General features: G+C 41.8%; 1 protein-coding gene across 1 annotated transcript in view; it reads left to right on the top strand.

The window, feature by feature from the left end:
- The window catches only part of pik3r3b (phosphoinositide-3-kinase, regulatory subunit 3b (gamma)), a 497,548-nt gene that overhangs the window by 126,594 nt on the left and 358,264 nt on the right, over window positions 1–12,690 (top strand). The gene's annotated exons all lie outside the window — the stretch shown is intronic.

The raw sequence follows: 12,690 nt of genomic DNA, 5'->3' as shown, positions 1-12,690 counted from the left end.
ATGAGTACAAGCAACTGTTGATGATCCCCAGAAATAAATTATGTGTTCGAGTTCTTAGGTTGTGAGTGATGCGTGGTGTGGAGAGAAAGGTACATTAAAAAAGGAATAACTAATTTCCCAGTTTGAAAATTCTGATTGGTAAAAAATCCATTAGAATCTTTCATATGACACATTGTCATCTGTGGTCTCACTGCAGCTCTTGTTTACTTCATCTTTATTCCATTCATTCAGGATCAAAGGTGTTATGTTTCTATGTTTCTATGTTATCCAAAAATGCACAGAAATATCTCACTATCTTTTTTTTGCTCATTTCCTCTCAAACTCTCATTCTCCCACAAGTTATTCTCTTCCCCTTCCACTCTCTCCTTTTCACACACCAACATAAACATGCTCATTCCCCAACCACTGATTCTACAAGGGACTGATAAAATATCCATGAAATTTATGGCCATTATCAATGTCCAGAGTGATAAGCATGGCCCTTATATCTGCCCTATCACTAGACAAACCATATGAAAGAAATATTGCTGTCCACACATCCTGCTTTCATTTGAATTAATGGGCTTATCTTCTATTATGACAAGAAGTGCTACAAAACAAGCATCTATCTTCAGCCCGTGGGCAGATTTCATGTGCACCAGTTAAAAATCCATTGCATAATTTTATTTAAAGGAACTCCATAACTCCATATCCAGGTACCGGATCTGAGAAATCTTTGCAGCTGTAAGACAAGTTTTCCAGCCCTTCCAGGATGAACAAAAGTGGCGCTCATGTTTCGCAACAAGTAAAATAGTTATCCTTGTAATACAGAAAATATGGCAGCCAATTCCTCCCAGTAAGCCCCAATAAATTAAATAAGAGAGTGATTGATAAATATTGTTCACGACACTGACATAAATTTCCATCTCTTCTTCAATACCACAATTTATTTTACATTCACTTGAATGAGGTAGAGCCTCGATTTAATGTTTTATCTCTGACACTTCCAGCAATGCAGCATTTGGTTCTACTGTACTGGATTACCAGCCTAGATTTCTGTGTGCAAATCTCTGACACAGGTGAGTTCTACCAACTGAACCATATTTCACAGATGTAGACCAAGAAACTGCAAATGCTGAATTACAAAAGAAAGACACAAAATGCTGGAGTAACACAGCGGGTCAGGAAGCAGCCCTGGAGAATGTGGATAGGTGATGTTTCAGGTCGGGACCCTTCTTCAGGCAAGTCTGAAGAAGGATGCCAACCTGAAACATTACCTTTCCTCTGCAAACCTCAAGGCTTCCTTTAAGCAAGATCTTTCATTAACTAAGTAGACAAAATAGGACAGTGTGCACAAATCTGCAGGTGCACCATCCTTCACTGACAGTGGGTTTTGTGAAGGTCCTGGACCTTACCATTTAACCACACTGTGGGAGTTCCTTCAGCACAAGGACTGGAATGGTTGAAGCAATGGAATGTGCACTGTTGCAAGGCTTTACCAATCCCCACAGCTTTTGTTTGGATGAAAGAAAATAGACATATCACTCACAAAGCCACAATAAGAGGTGGGAGGATGTTCAATGTTTTATTGTTTCTGCTTTGCCTGATAGCAGAAAGCACAAATGATAAAGAAGCAAAGGAAACTGTCTACAAGGATCCTATTAATTAAGAATTTAACAAGAAATATATTTGCATGGTTTCCGAGCTACTTGTTAATCTGCATGTATTCCCTTTTTCTCACAACACATCTTTTTCTCTCCCTCGTTTGAAATACTGAAAATAGCAACTCGTTCAAGGATGAGAAATAAATATTTGCTCAGAAGTTACCAGTGAATTATTGGAATGTTGACATCTCGTGCAGGAAGTGTTAATAATGAAACTAAGAAGAGACTACATGCATATTATTTTTATTAAACTGGTCTATGCTTACATATAGCAATATATTTACGTATAGCAATATATTGCAGTAGTCTGTTCTTCTTTTAAGGAGCATTCTTGGTGAAAAGCATTTACGTATAAGGCACCAATATTATCAGCTATTCTTGGGGTTAAATGTAATGTTAATTACAGGCTTAAAGAAGACTTCTACTGTTTTGTTATTCTTCCATATTTTCTTTTGAGTGTGACTTCCTTGAATTCGGTGACTACTCTGTGTAAGACTGCTTACACTATAGACTCATACATATTAAAGAAACCATAAAACTGGAGAGGAACAAGATTTTTACCTTGGCTCGCTGCAGACCTTGAATGCTAATGGTGCAGGATGCTGGGCTAGATTATGAAGCACATAAGATTGCTAGTGTAGGTCATCCCGCTTGAGGTTGTGCCAGGCCTCTGCTACAAAGTTCATTGGAACATGAAGCCCAAGGTATTTTTAATATGACAAATCAGGATTGGGTTTATAAAGATTCCTCTGATTTCCCGCAATAGGCAAGGCAAGGCAACTTTATTGATATGGCACATTTCATACACGAGGCAGACTCAAAGTGCTTCACATAAAAACATGTCATACAATAAAATGAAATAATAAAATGAAATAAAATAGAAGAATTAAAAGAAAATAAAAGCAAAATTAAAAATGCATTATAAAAAAGTGCAAAAGTTAAAAGTGCAATATAGTTAAGATTTAGCTGAAAGCTAAAGTAAACATAAACGTTTTCAGTCTTGTTTTAAAAGTGGTCAAAGTTGAGGCAAGTCTTAAATCTTCAGGAAGTTTATTCCAGCTATTTGTTGCATAGTAACTAAATCCTGCTTTCCCATGTTTTGTATTTACTCTGGGAATCACTAACAGATTGGTTTCAGAAGATCTTAGCGGTCTAGAAGGCTTATATAGTGGAAGCATGTCAGTGATGTACTTTGGTCCTAAACCATGTAGTGATTTATAGGTGAGCAGCAGGATTTTGAAATCAATTCTTTGACATACAGGGAGCCAATGTAAGGATATAAGAATTGGTGTAATGTGTTCACATTTTTTGGTCTTTGTTAGAACTCTAGCAACAGTGTTCTGAACAAGCTGTAGCTGCCTGACAGTTTTTTTTCGGAAGACCTGCAAGGAGACCGTTACAATAATCTAGCCTATTAGTAATAAAGGCATGTACAAGTTTTTCTAAGTCTTGAGCTGACATGAGTCCTCTTAATCTTGCTACATTTTTTAGGTGATAGTAGGCCGATTTTGTTACTGATTTGATGTGATTGTCGAAATGTAAATCTGAATCCATAAGAACCCCAAGATTTCTGGCTTTGTTTGAAGTTTTCAGGGACAGAGTGAAGGTGTTGGGTTACTTTAAGCAATAGCCAAGCAAATGGATGAAGCCAATTGTTTTGTGGATCGTAGGAAGCAGGGAATAGGGGGAAGATGAGTCGAGATAGGAACTGGATGGGGAGATGTGTGAGGAGTTGTTTTGAGTTAGAACTGGGATTGGTCTGAGAGGCAATTGGGCCAGGAGGCAAGAGATCTGGGGGTCTGGGGATACCCCGTGACTAAAGATGGGATGGAAATGGAACCAACCATCGAGAGAACCACTTAATAGAGGAATTAATAGAGGAACGACCTTTATGACAAAGATCTCCTCAGACTTCCTGTTAAAGGACCATGCAAACAGGGCCCTGAATGTTGGAAAATCTTATTCACCACAAGTCTCAAAGGCGAAGAAGGAATTTCCACATTCACATAAAAATGACAATGGAATCAAGGGATATGGGGCAAAAGCAGGAACAGGGTACTGATTCTGGATGATCAGCCATGATCTTATTGAATGGCAGTTCTGGTTCGAAGGGCCGAATGGCCTGCACCTACTTTCTGAAATTTCTAAAATGCGCAGGGCTTTCTGAAGCTCAGCATGTGACCTGTGGCCCATATGCACTGGCACATTGTACACACAAACAAACCAGAGCAAATTTCCGGCAGTGCAGTGCCTGTACCCAGACTGACAATGAGCACAATGTTGGATTTCTAGGGCATTGGTTTACACCATTTGTTCAATGTAAAAATACCTAAATAGGGCACTCATCCCATTGGTTATTCTGAATAAAAGTTATTCGGTGTTTATTACAACATTTGCTGTATTTCTGAGTAACTCAGTGTGCATCATTGAATGCATGCAAAGAGCTGGATAGATGCGTTATACTGCAAACCTTTGGGAGGTCCAGATCCGAACTGATCACTACAGATATCTTAGCCATAGCACTGCTTGATAGGGCTGATCCAGTTAATCTTCTGGTAATCAAGATCCACAAGGTTTTAATCCTAGGAGAGTTATACAAGAATATTACCATAAGCTACCTCTTCTACGCCCCTTCTTGGACCATCATCCCCCAGATAGTGAATCCAATTTACAAAGGCCAACTGAATTGGTTCCAGTTAGGTGCAGTTGCTAGGTGGTTGCTTGGTCACCTCAAAGAGCCATTAAGGTGCTTTGTGTCAGATTGTGGCCAAGGAGGCCATGGTCTAATATTACTCGATGCAAACATTCCAATGACAAATTTATTAAACTCGTTTCCTCACGTTTCAATAAGAATTTGGACTCTCAGTGTCAGAGCTTCTTGTGCAGTAGTAGCATGTCCATTACACCACTGTCCCCTGCAGATTGGGCATTAAAGAGCTTAATGCCTTGTATGTGGTTCAATAAATGCCTCGTTAATCAAACGAATCACCAGATCGTTTACTCTTAATGTGTTCCAGCTGCAAACCCTTTCTGCGTGACAACTTTTTAAATTACCATACCATTTTGGAAATAACACACAGTAACCTTCAGTGGCATTGCAATATGTACATCATATTGGAGGCCGGTTGGAGTCCTAATTCCATAAAGGAGCTGCCTTCGCAACAACAGGGCAAGATTGTATCAGCGATATTTTCTGTTCAAGATAATTCCTTATTAATGTGTAACATAAATCAGGAAACAGCTGGAAGTTAAACTAAAGGTTTGGGTTTTAATGATATTGCTTCAACTCATGTCACCCAACTGAGCATTAGTAAATTTCGGGAGAAAACTGCTGAGAGCAGCAAAAGAGATCTGTGATGGAAATTTTTTTTTTTCAAAGGAGCAGCATTTTTGGCACCCTTCCATGGCAGGGGATAAAGGCCTCTATTTGAATCCTGTTAGCATATGTTTGCGTGCTAGGCCTGCTTTAATTTGCTGCTGAAAGCCAGTTGAGGTTTGTTTCCACTGAAACTGATAGCGACTGGGTGTCCTTGGCATAGCAGGGCAGCGAATACTGGCATGAATATTTAGAAAGCATATCACCCAGTGGACTGTGAGAAAAAGCTTTCTGGCAGAAGACAGCGGAGAAGATAGCCAAGGGTCTCACTTGTATGTTTTGACCAAGTGATAAGTTTGTGAAAGGTAGTTTTATCAAATCCAAACTTAATGTCAAGACTTAATGGCAGCTATTTTTTCCATTAACAAGCAGGGAAAAATATTTCAACTCATCTGGGAAACCCAATCCAGGCTAAATACTGCAGCATAATTTGCAAGTTGTTGTGTCGTATGTAATGTTTGTATCTTCTCAAGAGTATTTACACATTTTTATTTTTTTTGCTTGTGATGCAGGCCACACATTGTGCACTCTTATCTAGATTATTCATATTTATTGATCACCCCTATCTGATAACAGTCACTGCTGAGTCAAGATTAAAATAACAACTTTTATAGTGGGCACACACTTGCCTGCTACTTATGACCCTAATATCTAACAAATATACAAGAAAAATCAAGCAGTTACTGTCTTGGTATGGCTGTGGAAACTAGACATAGCTAAGCTGAAAATGTATAATCTTTTGCCCAAATCAGTGCTCTCCATGGCCTGATGAGAGGAGGGAGCCTGCACTGCACCGAAGCTAATCCAAGCAGATGGTTCAGTTTATAACAGCCTTCTGGGCCAATATCATTAATGGTATTACATTCCGTGGGCTTGTGTTCTTTGTACACTGGAGTTGATTAGAACATTCTGCATGAGATTCCTGACCTTTCACCCTTCAGACATGGTGTCACAACTGTGCATGATAATTTCCAAGTCATTATTCAGCAAAAGTGTCCACAAACTTCGTCCAAAAAAGGGTATTTTTAAACACGGGTTCTAGGGATAGGTTGGGCAGACTGGGGCTTTATTCCTTGGAGCGCAGGAGGCTGAGGGATGATCTTATAAAGGTGTATTAAATCATAAGGAGAATAGATAGAGTCTTTATCCCCAGGGTAGGGAAATAAAGAACTCAAGGACAAAGGTTTAAGAAGAGAGGGGAAAGATTTAATAGGAACATGAGCTGCAACCTTTTCACACAGGGTGGTGGCTATCTGGAACAAGCTGACAGAGGAACAAGTTGAGACAGGTACCATAACAACATTTAAAATACATTACAAAAGGTACATGAATAGGAAAGGCTGAGAGAGATATGGACCAAATGCGGGCAAATGGGATTAGCCTACACGGGGCATCTTGGTCGGCATGGATGAGTTGGGCCGAGGGCCTGTTTCTATCCTGAATGACACTGTGAAGGACAGGATTTATAAACTACAACGCAATAACCAAAAAAAGGGACAATGTCAAATGTGTCCTAAAAGCTCGGTGTGCCATGTAATAATTTGCCTTAAGATTCTGATGGAAAACTGCATGTGCTGCCATCAATATCTAGTGGGAAATAGATTGTTGTGCAGGATGAATACAGTGCATTGGAGCCAGGTTACACAATTTTCACCATTTTATAAATAAATAGTGTATTCTCAATAAAAAAGTCTCAATAAATAGACCGTGGGCTAGAAACCTGTTCACTCAGCACAAAACATGCTGCACTGTTGAAAATGGCTTAACCATAGTGTGTGAATTTCACACACATTTCTCTATCTACTCCCATCCTTCAGCACGGGCAAAGCTGGCGCAGGCATTTTCCCGCATTGCAGGTCTCCCCAGTGTGCAGGCATCCAGAAACATCCTGCAGGCTTTTAGCCGGCACTCCTCTCAGTCCACAGGAGTGCTGCACTGCTGTGACATTCAACTTGGATGTCACATGCAAATTGGAGGAACAGCACCTCATATTTCACTTGGGCAGCTTCCAGCCAAGCAGTATGAATATTGATTTCTCTAATTTCAAGTAACCCTTGCATTCCCACCCTCTCTGTCCCTCCCTCATTTTAGTTGTCTGAAGTTTCATTATGCGTATCCCTTTGTTATCACCTCTCCTACAGCCAACAATGGACCATTGTGGGCTCCACGTTTCCTTGGTCATCAGTGCGGGCTGTGATTTGTTCTGTACTTTTTCATACCTCTAGTTTCCTTCTCCCCGGAAACTCAGTCTGAAGAAGTGTCTCGACCCGAAATATCACCTATTCCTTTTCTCCAGAGATGCTGCCTGAGCCACTGAGTTACTCACGCATTTTGGGTCTATCTTCAGTGTAAACCAGCATCTGCAGTTCCTTCCTACACATTCAAAAGGAAACTGGATATGTAGCTGAACAAAGATTACAGAGTTTTGGGGAGAAAGCCAGGGGGCTAGATTGCCCAGGCATTAAACTAGCAGACTTATAGTGTTGTATGGCTTCTTGTAGCGTCATGGAGTCAGTAGACAATAGACATTAGACAATAGGTGCAGGAGTAGGCCACTCGGCCCTTCGAGCCAGCACCGCCATTCAATGTGACCATGGCTGATCATCCCCAATCAGTACCCTGTTCCTGCCTTCTCCCCGTATACCCTGACTCCGTTGTCTTTAAGAGCCCTATCTAGCTCCCCCTTGAAAGTATCCAGAGAACCGGCCTCCACCGCCCTCTGAGGCAGAGAATTCCACAGACTCACCACTCTCTGAGAAAAAGTGTTTCCTTGTCTCCGTTCTAAATGGCTTACCCCTTATTCTTAAACTGTGGCCCCTGGTTCTGGATTCCCCCAACATCGGGAACATGTTTCCTGCCTCTAGCGAATCATCGAACCATACAGCATGGTAGCAGGCCCTTAGGCCCAACTTGTCCATGTTGGCATTCCGGACTAATCCCATTTAGCCCCTATCCTCCTTGGGGCTGTAACCTTCCTGTTGAACTCGCTGCATTCTCAATTAGATGAACTTCTAGGATGACTTTTTCCTAAAGAGTTGTCTATTGTCCTGGTGATATTTAACCCCATTCAATATCGCTAAATGATATCCAGTCAGTATGCTGTGCACAAATTGACTACTGTATTACACAGACTACAATGGGTGACAATGCTGCAAAAGTACTGCATTGGCTGTAGTGCACCTAGGGACAACCTGAAGTGCCTTTCAATTATTCTTCACAACTCTCCACAAGGAGTTAAAATTGTCCTACTATGGTTAAAAGCACCCCGTGCTGTAGTTGCAATCTTTCAATGTAGATTAAATTCACTCTCTATGTGGTTTTCAGATTCAGACCAACAGTGAGTAGAAGCCGCCCCTGTCGCTACGTGGTGGCTGCTGAATTCTTTGCCTGTACAGAAAATCCTGCTGATTTATTTGGTGCTGGAACTGTTGTGGCACCACTGTGTGGATATTGCGAGCATTGCATATGTTAATTCTGTTGTGAGTAATGTGCCATAAAATTCTGGTGATACCGGAATATAGGTATTCTGCTCAGTTACCAAAGTGTCTCCTTATGAAGATTAGCAACTTGCCCTACTTTAAGGGTAAACATAAATAGAAGTTTGTAACGACTGCCCCAACAAAATGCTCCCCTGCAACTTTTACAGTAATAGGTATCCGCCAATCCAAAGGCTTCATTGGGTTTATCCTCGCTACTGAGAAGAGTCTGAAGCAAATCCAGCTATTCTCCTAATCCTGAGTAAATGGGTGGAAGGCAAACACCTAGGTATCAATTACTTGCTCAGTGATGGTCATTTAGGATCTGACCCAGCTTTAGGGATATTTCCACATGAAGGGAAGACTTCAATGCCAAAGGATATTTTTTCGAACCTCATGGCTTCATTCAATATAATAGGGTATCTAGGAGCCAGTGCAAAACTAAGGTCAATTGGATTCCCCTACGCCTTCACAATTACATATTGTATCTCCAAACAAACAGAAACGAATGCCAGCACAAGGCAAGATAGTTGTTCGTCCTAGACCTAGATCACTACAGGGATCACTGAAGGAGCTCTTGAACTTGTATCTTTGCCTCAAAATCTTCAGCTGCTGCATCATTGATGCAATTTAGGAGGAAGGTTGTCTGCTAATAATCCTGCAGTTTTCAGAATCCATTTACAATCACTAGTTAATGAAGATAAATATGACAACATGCTAATGGTTCAGATTAGTTCTGGATATTGGCAGACATACTGGATTTACAGCTGCATGTACATGTTGGATGCACAAGGAAAAGTCCACCTTGAACTGTATTGCCACCAATAAGCCCCCACTTCAGCAGTTTTTGGAAATCAACATTGATCAAAAACTGAGGAGACGTCCTGATAAATATCATGATGCAAAGAGTAGAGTTTGCACGTTCTCCCTGTGACTGCATGAGTTTCCTCTGGGTGTTCTGGTTTCTCCCTGAATCCCAAAGGCGTGTGGGTTTGTAGGTTAATTGGTCTCTGTTAATTGCACCTGATGTGTAGGGAGTGCATGAGAAAGTGGGATAACATAGAACTAGTGTAAACGGGTGATCGATGGTCAGTGAAGACTCGATGGTCCAAAGGGGCAGTTTCCTTCTAATACTAAAACTAAGTGAAAAATTGCATAAGACTTTATTCCTTCCCAACTCATGGATTAAACATCTGTTTACTTAGTCTGTTTTATTTCACAGTACCTTAAAAAATGTTGCTACATTTATAGGAAAGCTATTCATGGGGGAATTCTGGCGGCATACTGTAAGTTATGGCGAGGAGAGTTTTATACAGGACTTCCTCTTGGACAGGAGAAAGTTAAAGCATTTCCTTGATCTGGCTCCAGAGTGCAGTGGTAACCATGGACACGTAGCCTGTAGGACCACAGTGAAGAGGAACAGTGTAGGGACGTGCGGTCAGGGGAAGCGGAGCCTCTCCTGTCATACTCCCAATGAAAATACCTGTTAAGAAAAGTAAAGAAAAATAATAATAAATTAAATAAATATAAAGATTTTTCCACTGATCTGTGTTATAAATGTCATTTCTATATGAATCTAATAATTTTTTGTCGAAATCGCCACATTTGCGCAGCTCTGCTGCAAATACAGGGAGAGATGAGAGGTGAGGCAGCGACGAGCTGAGCCTCCCCTCTGATTGTGCAACCCCTCAGAAACTGAATGGGACGCGGGTAATAAGCGTGTGCCTGTTACTATCTCTCTGTATGTCAACAATGTAATGTTTGTAAACCCCTTCATTGCATGTCCTCGCCTTCCATAGTCCAGGTAGCTTATTTCAAGTATAAATATATTAAATTTAGGCTCGCTGGTCTCATCATAAAACTGCAATGAAAAATCACCAGGAGAAGCACTGATCATGTCTGCATCACTGAATCCATGAGGGAGAGCGAGCATCAATTACGTAGGCTCAGCCCACATAATTGACGCTACCTCACTCTCCCTCCACGTTAGCTAGCTTCAGCAGCGATGGAGCAGCACTGGATTCCACCGCTGGTGGTGCTGACTTTCCAGCCGTGGACCACGGCCGCAATCTGGGCTGCTGAGAGCTCCCAATTGGGCCCCGCGCCTAAGGGACCCTGCGCTGGAGTAATGCACTCTCGGCTCGGGTAGATCTACCCCGGGTGGAGGGGGGAGAGAGGGGTGAAGAGAGAATAGAGGGGTGCAGGGGGAAGCAAGGGGTAGAAGAGGAGGGGGGTGTGAGAGGGAATGGAGAAGGGGGAGGTGGGTCGTTCCCTCATGGTCCCGGGACAATGCTCCCGCCCCTCCAGTTGCCGTGCTTCACGCGCACAGCCCCGGCTCCACCCCTCTCTCTCTCCGGGGAAAGGCGGTGATCAATACAGGGAGGGCCGGGCCACTGATACTAGCCAGTGCCTCCCCAGCCATTGACCTCACTGCCCGTCACTGGAAAAGTGCGATGTTAACATACATTCAAAGAAACTAACTTCAAAATATCCGGACGTCATGATTTTTGCTGAAAATGCCATCAAAGTGTAACAGGCCAGGAAGCATCTGCGAAGGGAGAATCAAAGGGGATTAAAGGAGAGTTCCTTCTCTGACTACAAGGTAGTTGGATTGATCAAGGGCACAGTACCTCTGGGACTGGTAGCCAAAGATCATAGAGCGGTGCAAGATGGTTCACTCCGCGAAAAAGCCGGAGTAGGTGATGGGTAATCTTCAGCGCCATTTCCGTAACCGGCATCCATTATGCCTTCTCTGTTCTTAAATACGGGTGGGATCATTAATTTTTTTCAGTGCTGTGACCATTTCCATTGGGCCTCACTGCTAGGACTAACTTCGAATACTATTTTCTTTCACTGTCATTTTATTACTGTTCACAGTTCAGAGTGGTTGGGTATGTGTGTAAGCAATTGTGTGTATGTCTGTGAGTGTGTGTAAGTGCGTACACGTGTCTGTGAGCTCGTGTGTGTGCACGTGGGTGTGGAAGAGAGATGTAGGGGTGCGGGAATAATGTGGTAAACCAGTGTGATATCAGAGAGGAGGCAGGAGGCAGACAAGCAAGCTTGTCCATGACTTTCCCTGTAGTTAATGTTCTTTATTTTCCATGATATGGCATTTTCTCACAGGGAGAGGACACACTGATTGATGAAAAGGACACTGCAGGGATGCATGAGTCTATCTACCTCCAAACATCTTTCTTAAAATGTCACGTTGAACAAGAAAAAGGACTCTGGAACGGTGCAATAGTAATACACGGTTGCTAGTACTTGAGCATAAATTGGAAGAGGGATAACCTTGTAGTAGAGAAAGATATGAAACTAAATTCTTAACATGCTCAAAATGAAGGCAGATTCCTTGTGCTTTGTGGCAAATAGTCAGACCGAAAACACCCATTTAATTCTCACAACTATAAATGACAACAGCTGAAACCTACTCCTTAACCAGCTTCAATCCAGATTTCAGTTTTCAACTTGCCTGAAGGTCTGATTTTGTAACACTGTTTCTTGGAAGCTACTGCCAGTTGGCTTTTTTAATGCTTTGATTTCATTTGATTTTTCTCACCCTCATTGCAAATTAGTTCATTAATAATGCAAAAGAAAAACATCAAATACAGTAGCAGGCTGGATCTAGGCTTGCCATTTACAAAGTTTCTAAGAGACAAATGATAAATAGAGATGCTTTCTATAAGTGAGCTAGGGAGGCACAAGAGGCTACAGATGTTAGAATCTTGAGTAGACAAGGTGCTGGAGCAAGTCAGCGGGTCAGGCAGCTGACTATGGAGGAAAGTGCACAGATTACATTTTGGGTTGGGATCCTTCTTCTTGGTATTGGGATTATTAGTATCCAGGTTTTTGGTGTAAAAGTACTCTGCTCTTGAATTTCTTTGGTACCTGCAGTATGTCTGCAATAGTTGCTGTGCTGAATGACAATGGTTGTTTTCACTTGTAAGCCCAGTACCCAAATGCTCCAAAGCTTTGGTGCCACCAAGTCAGCTTCACACAGCCATAGGCCCTTCTTTCTAACATTGCCCCAGAGTTCCATCAGCTTCATGGGAGACCTACAACATCTCATTCTGCTATTATACCCTTTATCCTGTATCTGTACACTGTGGATGGCTTGATTGTAATCATATATAGTCTTTTTGTTGAATTAATTGCACGCTACCAAAAGCTTTTCACTGTACCTTGGTACACATGA

Source organism: Leucoraja erinacea, chromosome 10 (genome assembly GCF_028641065.1).
Source record: "Leucoraja erinacea ecotype New England chromosome 10, Leri_hhj_1, whole genome shotgun sequence".
Lineage (NCBI taxonomy): Eukaryota > Metazoa > Chordata > Chondrichthyes > Rajiformes > Rajidae > Leucoraja > Leucoraja erinaceus.
The sequence above is the reverse complement of the archived record's forward strand: the minus strand, read 5'-3'. Positions and strand labels throughout refer to the sequence as shown.